Source organism: Lactuca sativa, chromosome 5 (genome assembly GCF_002870075.4).
Source record: "Lactuca sativa cultivar Salinas chromosome 5, Lsat_Salinas_v11, whole genome shotgun sequence".
NCBI classification, from domain to species: Eukaryota; Viridiplantae; Streptophyta; class Magnoliopsida; order Asterales; family Asteraceae; genus Lactuca; species Lactuca sativa.
The window spans coordinates 251,216,375-251,225,132 of record NC_056627.2 but is presented as its reverse complement, the minus strand read 5'-3'; positions in this window follow the sequence as shown (position 1 = coordinate 251,225,132).

The following is an 8,758-nucleotide window of genomic DNA, read 5'->3' as shown; positions in this document are numbered from 1 at the left end:
TTCTCAATTCAGAGATTGGAATTATATCGGGAACTTCTCTCGTGAACTTCCTCAAATAACACACATGAAAAGTGTTATGAATTCCATTCAGTTCTTCTGGTAATTCGAGCTTGTAAGCTTGGTTCCCAATCCTCTGAAGAACTTTAAACGGTCCAATAAACCTTGGACTCAATTTTCCCCTTTTACCAAATCTTATAAGTCCCTTCCACGGCGAGACTTTAAGCAAAACTGAATCCCCAACCTCAAAAGTTATCGGTCTCCGCTTCTTGCCAGCATAGCTCTTTTGACGATCCTGAGCCGCTAACATTCTTTCCCTAATTATTTTCAACTTTTCAGCAGTTTGATGAACCATCTCCGGTCCCATAAACTGCTTTTCCCCAGCCTCAAGCCAACAAGACGGCGTACGACACTTTTGTCCATACAAAGCTTGGTAAGGTGCCATCTTAATGCTCTAGTGGAAACTATTATTATAGGAAAATTCTACCAACGGTAAATGTTCATCCCAATTACCTAGGAATTCCAGAGTACATGCTCTCAGCATATCTTCAAGTGTTTGTATCGTTCGTTCACTCTGACCATCAGTCTGCGGATGGTAAGCTGTACTTAAACACAACTTGGTACCCAATTCCTCTTGTAGACTTTTCCAAAATCGTGAGGTGAAACGGCTATCACGATCCGACACAATCGTCAACGGAACACTGTGAAGCCTCACAATTTCCTTCACGTAAGAATTCGCAAGCTTCTCCATAGACCATTTCTCCTTGGCCGCTATGAAATGCGCACTCTTAGTGAATCGATCAACGACCACCCAAATCATGTCGTGACCATTCTTTGTTCTGGGCAGTTTAGTGACAAAATCCATAGCAATGTCTTCCCACTTACCCATAGGCACAGGCAAAGGTTCTAAACTCCCGTACGATTTCTAATGTTGTGTCTTGACTCTCACACAAGTCACACACTCGGCCACATACTTTGCAACATCAAGCTTCATCGTCGGCCACCAGTAGTAGGGTTTCAGGTCCCTATACATTTTAGTGCTACCCGGATGAATCGAGTATATGGTCTTGTGAGCTTCTTCCATCAGGAGATCTCTGACTCCTCCTGTCTTAGGTATCCAAATCCGATCTTGGAATACCTTCAGTCCATGACTGTTTACTCCGAACACCAACGTTTTGCCCAAACGTTCCTCCTTTCGGTCATTCTTCTCAGAAGCTTCGCTCTGAACTTTCTTTATACTTTCCAAAATAGTCGAGACAACTTCAATTCTCAACGCTCTTGGCCTTTTCCTTTCAAGATTGACTTTCTGACTGAGAGCATCAGCAACAACATTAGCTTTACCGGGGTGGTAAAGTATCTCGCAGTCGTAGTCCTTAAGTAATTCTAGCCAGCGTCGTTGCCTCATATTCAATTCTTTCTGATTAAAGAGATATTGGAGACTCTTATGATCAGTGAAAAGTTTGCACTTCGTGACATAGATGTAATGCCTCCATATTTTCAGAGCGAAAACTACCGCTGCCAACTCCAAATCATGAGTCGGGTAATTCTTTTCATGCTCTTTCAGCTGTCGAGACGCATATGCTATCACCTTTTCTCTTTGGGTCAAAACACAACCCAATCCAACACCAGACGCATCGCTATAGACAGCGAAGTCTTCAACTCCATCGGGTAGAGAAAGTATCGGTGCCTCGCATAGTTTCTTCTTTAGCTTCTCGAATGCTTCTTTATGCTTCTCACTCCAAGCATAAATAGCTCCTTTGTGGGTCAAAGCTGACAATGGACTAGCGATCGAAGAAAAGCCTTGGATAAACCTTCGGTAATACCCGGCTAATCCTAAAAAGCTTCGGATCTCCGTGGGACTTTTCGGTTGTTCCCACTTCGTTACAGCTTCAATCTTTGCTGGATCAACCATTATCCCTTCTTGGTTGACCACGTGACCCAAGAATTGGACTTCACGAATCCAAAAATCACATTTGTAGAACTTTGCATACAGCTTCTCCTTCTTCAAAACTTCCAACACTTCTCGCAAGTGTCTGTCATGCTCCTCCTGGCTTTTCGAGTAAATCAGAATGTCATCTATGAACACTATCACGGATTTATCAAGAAAAGGATTACAAACCCTATTCATTAAATCCATGAATGCTGCTGGAGCATTGGTTAGTCCAAACGACATAACCAAAAACTCATAGTGTCCATATCTAGTTCTGAATGCAGTCTTCTCGATATCTTGCTCTCTTACTTTTAGCTGATGATATCCTGACCTTAGATCGATCTTTGTCACACCCCCAAACCAAGGATGGCGGAAACGTCCAGGGGTGGAGGACTTCATGTACAGTATCACAACAACGTGTATAATAGTGCTCAAAGTAAATACAACCATCATAAATATAATTGAAGAAGTTACACCAAAGTATATGTTTACATGTTTCAAAATCAATTACATTATGATGACAAAAATAAATTGTTGACGGTTTAACGTCCCATCCTCAAAGCGCTGAAGTTTTCCTGTTTCACTGATTTCCTGAGAATACAAGTAGTTTTGAAAGAGTGTCAACAATTAAGTTGGTGAGTTCATAAGAGTTTTGTTTGGAGTAGAAACCGTTTTCCCTTTAAAATCGATAGAGTTTTATCTCTAGAAAATCCAATATTTTCTTAGTTAAGTGTAAACAGATTATTCCTATATGATGTGTTGATGAACCCTAGGTTGACCCGTAGATTTCCCCTATAATCGTCCAGCGTATATAAGTTATATAAGATTTAAGTTAGATAAAACGTTGAATATAGTGGGTCTGCCCTAGGTCCACAACCCAACGAGGAATAGGAGATGAGGCGGGCACCACCAATTCTAAGCCAATCCAGACTAAATTCTTGTATGACTCAAGCATATACGCTCAACGATTATAGTTGAAGTCTAACAATGCGAAAATTTAATGTGGACTTATACCTATACATATCATAGTTCATCGGATAGTAATAGCGATTAGTGAACATTAACTATGCATATTATAGCTTATCTAAAGTGGTGGTGATGTGAATATAACCTATACATATCATAGTTCACCGGAGAGTAATAGTGATTAGTGAACCTGAACTATGCATATTATAGCTTATCAAAAGTGGTGGTGATGTGAATATAACCTATACATATCATAGTTCACCGGAGAGTAATAGTGATTAGTGAACCTGAACTATGCATATGATAGCTTATCAAAAGTGATGGTGAATTCCTTTCTTGTAATTAAGTTCTTAGGGTAGATGAAACATAAACTATACCTATTATAGTTTATCACTTTGTTTGTAATATATATTTACCATAACTATACCGATTATAACTAGCGTGTTCGTTTGTGGGGGGTATAATGGCTTAACTATACTTATTATAGATTATCATAATTGTCCATAGTGGCAATAACTCTTTTGTATGTGTAAAGCCTTTAATAATGTGTTTGTTATATAAGTAACCCTAAACTATACCTATTATAGTTTATCAATTATTTGTGTGGGTAGTGAGCATAGACCTTACTTGTCATAATTTACCAATGTTTGTATTTTAATGGATATAGCCTTGTAATATCATTTATATATTTACCATACTTGTGGAGGTGTAAATCCATTTGTTTTCTGATGTATGTCTATATAAGAATACAAAATTGTCATATATTGCAACTACACATAAACACATAACGATGTATACCTTGCTCAACATGTTACAAGGTGAAATGAAATTTATAGTGTTTTTCTGTTAATAACATTTTCTGTAACTGTTATTGGAAAAATTGTAGAAAAATCATAAAGTGTCCAAATCAAGTTCTGTAACTTCTGAGAGTTTGGAAAATGAGTCTAGTTTGTTCATAATTTTTATTATAATTTTTAATGACTTCTTACTTATGTGAAAAAGTCCATAATCACAGACTGGTCCGGATTGATGTTTGAAATGATAGGCAGTTTTGTAAAAATCACCATAAATTGTAGAAAAATCGTATGGAGATGTGCAAGTAGTCATTTTAAAGATAAGAAGTGGAACTACATGCACCTAATACAGTTTTGAAAACAAAAATGTTTAAGATATCCAAAACAGTCCGTGAATGGAGTTGAACTTTTCTGATGAAGGCTGTTATAAAAGTGGAGTTATGTTCTTAGTGTTTTAACTTGTATTCCCCCCCTAAAAACTTGAGAAAAACATGAAAATGTAGGGGTATGAACTCACCTTAAGTGTTTTCAATAGATGATTGTTGAAGATTGGAGGTGTTTAACTCAAGAACACTTGGAGATGCCTTGAAGATTTTTGAGAATCTAGCATCATAGTTATGGAGTTTGTATAAGCTATCAATGATTTGAGTAGAAGGAAGTGTAAAAATCACATGGAGGATGAATTACACTTACCAAGAGTGGAAGAACACTTGATGATCAGCCTTGGGATTCTTGAATTAGAGAGAAAAGTTGGAGAGAAAAATTGGAGTTGGATCTTTGGTGGAATGAAAGTGATTGAAAGAAAATGAGGAGAGAGGTTGAGTGACCAGCCCTAGAACATGGGGATGGCTTGTGAGAGGGGTAAAAAGTACAAGGTATGGTGGGGAGGAGTGGCTGGTCATAGAGTGGGTGTGGGAGTGGTTGCTTGTGTCATAAAGTAAAGCAAAGTCAACACTCCACCTCTTTGTACTTTACCCACTTGCTTTTATTATTTAAATAAAGATTTTTATGAAAATATGATTAAATTGTGAATATTTAGGGTTTATTATGTTAAAATATGATTTTGGGTGAAAACCCCGCGTTAAAATAATTAAAAACGGGTCTTAAACGCGAAACTACGCGAAAACCGGGAGAAAATGAGTTCCCAGCGAGACCTCTCGGTCCTAGGCCGAGGTTCGGTCCCTAGGCCAAGGCTCGGTCCATGCTGATGCTGAGTCGGAAACGAAAGGCGCGAGCCGGAAGCGAGAGGCGAAGGGCGAGGGTCCGTCCGAAGGCTCGGTCCGAAGTCAGAAGCGAAGGTCAGAAGGGAAGCTTCGGTTCGGAGATAAGAGGCGAGAATGTCAGAACCGAACGGACTGTAGTGAACAGTAGTGAACAGTACCTTCGGTTAGGTTAGTGAACAGTACCTTCGGTTCGGATCAGCAGCCTTCTTCATCAGGAGGGTTCGGTTCCTAAGAGGGGTTTCGGTTCCTAAGGTCCGTTTTTCGCGTAGACTTCCGTTTTTGGGCAGTTTTCGCCAAATTCGAGGGTCGGGATGCCCCGAGTGATTATAGAAAGTTGGGAGAGATTTCGAGAGAGATTTGAGAGAGATTCCACATACTCAGAGAGATTTGTGAGAGATTTGACATACTTGGAGAGATTTCTCATACAAAGAGAGATTTGGGAGAGATTTCACATACTTAGAGAGATTTGGGAGAGATTTGTCATTCTTGGAGAGATTTCTCATTCAGAGAGAGATTTGGGAGAGATTTCACATACTTAGAGAGATTTGGGAGAGATTTCTCATAGAGAGAGATAAAGTGAAAACGATTGAGAGAGGTTTCATTGGTGACCTTTTTTAGTGTTCGGCTTCGTAATGCAGGGTCCGTAAGCCCCGTTAAGCCTTGTTTAAGGATCTTGCATACTCCCGATGAGTATGCAACATTGTTTTATCGGTTTGGCTCGCCACGTACCACAGTTTTAGGTTAAGGAGATCTAGATGTACGCACTTTTCAATTTATGATTTTTCGATAGAATAGAGAGTTGTTTAGAAATTACATAGCGTAAAATCTAATACTCATGGCAAATTGAGTTGACCGGTTTGACTTGTTGACTTTAGTTGACTTTGACTTGACTGAATATTGACGGTTGTCACATCATCCCCCCGTTAGAGGGAATTTCGTCCCGAAATTTGAATTTAGACAAGGAGTAGGCATGAATAATCGAGCCAAAAAGTGGGGATTCTTCCTAATCGATTGATTCTCACGCTCTCAAGTAAATCCAGGTCCTTGGTTGGCATTCTAGTCGTATGATAAAAAAAAATTGAAGTCGCTTGGTAATAAAGACACTCGATTTGATCGTAAAGGCGTTACAGACAAGACTCCACTGTGCAATTTTTAAACAGAGTTATAGTATTATAGATTTACTACAAGACTATTGTTGCGAACTAGGTATACTACAAAAGACAAGTATGCGCAGCACGAGGGTCCCTTCACTGACGGGGTCTCGCAAAAGGTAAGAATCTAGTTGCACTAGTTTTAAGCAGTTTATGAGTCCGATACAACGAATGCTTTAGATACTCTTAACGAGGTCCGGAGTAGTTTCTCCGGTGGCAGTGATCCTTAGTATCCTCCCATCTGCGCCGGAGTTCTTTATGATTGGACAGTCCTTTCTGAGGTGTCCAATCTCGCCGCATTGGTGACACATCTGGCTTGCACTAGCATTGGTGGTGGAAGTGAGGTGTTTAGTCAGAGTTACGTGGACACGGGTGCCCTCCTCGTTCATCCACTTCGAAACTTTCCTTTTATGGGGGCCGGTTTTACCACCACCTTTGTGTGCAGAGTTTGTCCCGATGCCAGGTACTTGAGAAATTGGTTGTGACGGTGCTGAAGGGGCAGGAGTTGCCACTTGTTGCTGTCGCATGGCAAGTCTTTGGGATCGTTGACGCTCCTTTCGAGCTCGACGATTCCGTTTCCATTTTTTGGTCTTACGACTTTGTACGTCCATGACTGTTGGCCTTTGTTGGCTTCCTGGATTGATACGACAATCGAAATTTTCAATTCCTTTGTCAGTCGTGATTGCGTTGCCAGTGTTGAGGTTTATAAGGACAGTTGCCACAGCAGCTGTTACTGCGGCTTGAAACGTAGCGGCGTCGATATGAAGGATAGGGGATTCGTTGTTCAGTTGACTATTTCCGGATGATGACATGATTCTGCAACACGAAAGACAAGGAGTTTGTGAGTGACTAAGGTTGGCTCTGTATTATTTTGATTCTGACTAAGAGATAAGTTATTATACACGAAAACTTAGCTTATACACATTATGATATAACCAATACTGGGAGGATAGTAAAATGTGTGATTCTACTTCAGTTTCACATCCCAACGAGGAAAAGAAACTAAGTCAGAATTCTCACATTCTATTATCTACCAGGTATTCGTTATATATAACTGGGGAATGTATAAGTGAGGAAATCATAACAAATAACTTAGTAATCCTTCTTAATGAGTTAGAGTTCCTAGTCAGGGCTAACATTGAACCTATATGTATTTCAACCGTTCACCTATAGAGTAGAAGCATGTTCTCGAAAGTTTGACCTACATCCCTATGATGCAGTCTTATTACGGAGTAGAAGTAAGTTCGTAGAATGGTCTCATGACATTTGTCGTTCAAAATCGGGTTCTATTGGTTGGTGGATAACATGATCCAACCTTGGAAAGAGAATTGGGAATGATCCCGAAGCTAAATTACTTTAGTCCAACAACTTGACTAAAGTGGGTTTCAGATAGACTCCTATGGAAGTATTTGAACAAAGAGTGTCATAGAATTTATCCGATTGGCAACGTCATTGATGTTTAAGATGTAACAGGCTTGGGAAAAATTGACTTTGTAGAGGGTCTTACATCACATCCGGAGCAGGAGAGTTTTGGCCGCCTAAAGGCCTAACTAAAAGTACTTACAGTACAAGATAGTTTCATAGAGAATGCCACATAGGACATAGATAGGAAAAACGATCTTTTTTTTTTATTTTTTTATTTTATTTTTTTATTTTTTTTAAACAGGGAAAGAAAGTAAGGCATCTGCTACTGGCGGCGGTCATCCCTATGGTGAACCTTCAGTTCAGCTAGTTGCCGCTCCGTATCAAGCCTGTGCCTTTCGTACACCCTCTGGCGTAGCCAGTGCTTGCAGCCGGGTTTCATGGTCTCCCTTAGATTTTTCACAAGTGTGCTCAAGGCGATTGGTGCGGATTGTATGCATTCTTGAATTTGCATCAGCCTTTGCGATAAGATGGAGAGTTGTTCTGCCCTGAATCTCGTTTCGGGAAAATCTACTGACCTGGATTGGAAGACTTCTATCTGTTGAGCTTCCTTTGCTTATGTCATAGAAGCTTCGGTCTCCACTAAATGGCATAGGTTGGGCTTGCTCTTCGCTCCAGGTTTCCAAGCATTCTACCCAAGGAGGCGTCGGGCCTTGAAAAACCGGACGAGGGATAGGATTCGGAACAAGAGCCATCAGGGTAGGTTCTCCACTTCAGGGTCGGAGTCAGAACCATCAGCAAAGCCTTCATCTTGGTGACCATCCACAGGGATTGGGTAATCATTCTCTGGCTCCTCTCCGAGCCATTCAGTATTGCCGTGGTTAGGGTAGTACGGGTCGTCGTGGGGATGGAATTCAGCCATGATATCTTCGCGAGAAATGGGGATATAAGAAATAACTAAGTAGGCGTACTAATTAGATAATTATAAGATGATCTTTATCAGGTACTTCAATATATTGCTTAGTGCATACTAGTCATATGTATTTGGGACAGGATAGACCTTCGAATAAGCGATCCTAACTCTAAATCCCCAATCCAACGAGAACAGGAAGTAAAGCAAAGATCCACAGATTCTAAGTCTATGACGTCCTGGATACATGTAATTTTAATGTATCCACTAGGCAATTATTGACCTATTGATAAAAATCTATTTAGTTCTCAAATAAGTAATTATACTAACACCAAATACCCCTATGGTATTTCATTGTGGTAGTGCTGGTAAGTTTTTTTTTTTTTAGACTTGTTGCAACACCTACGACCATTCCTGGGCATATG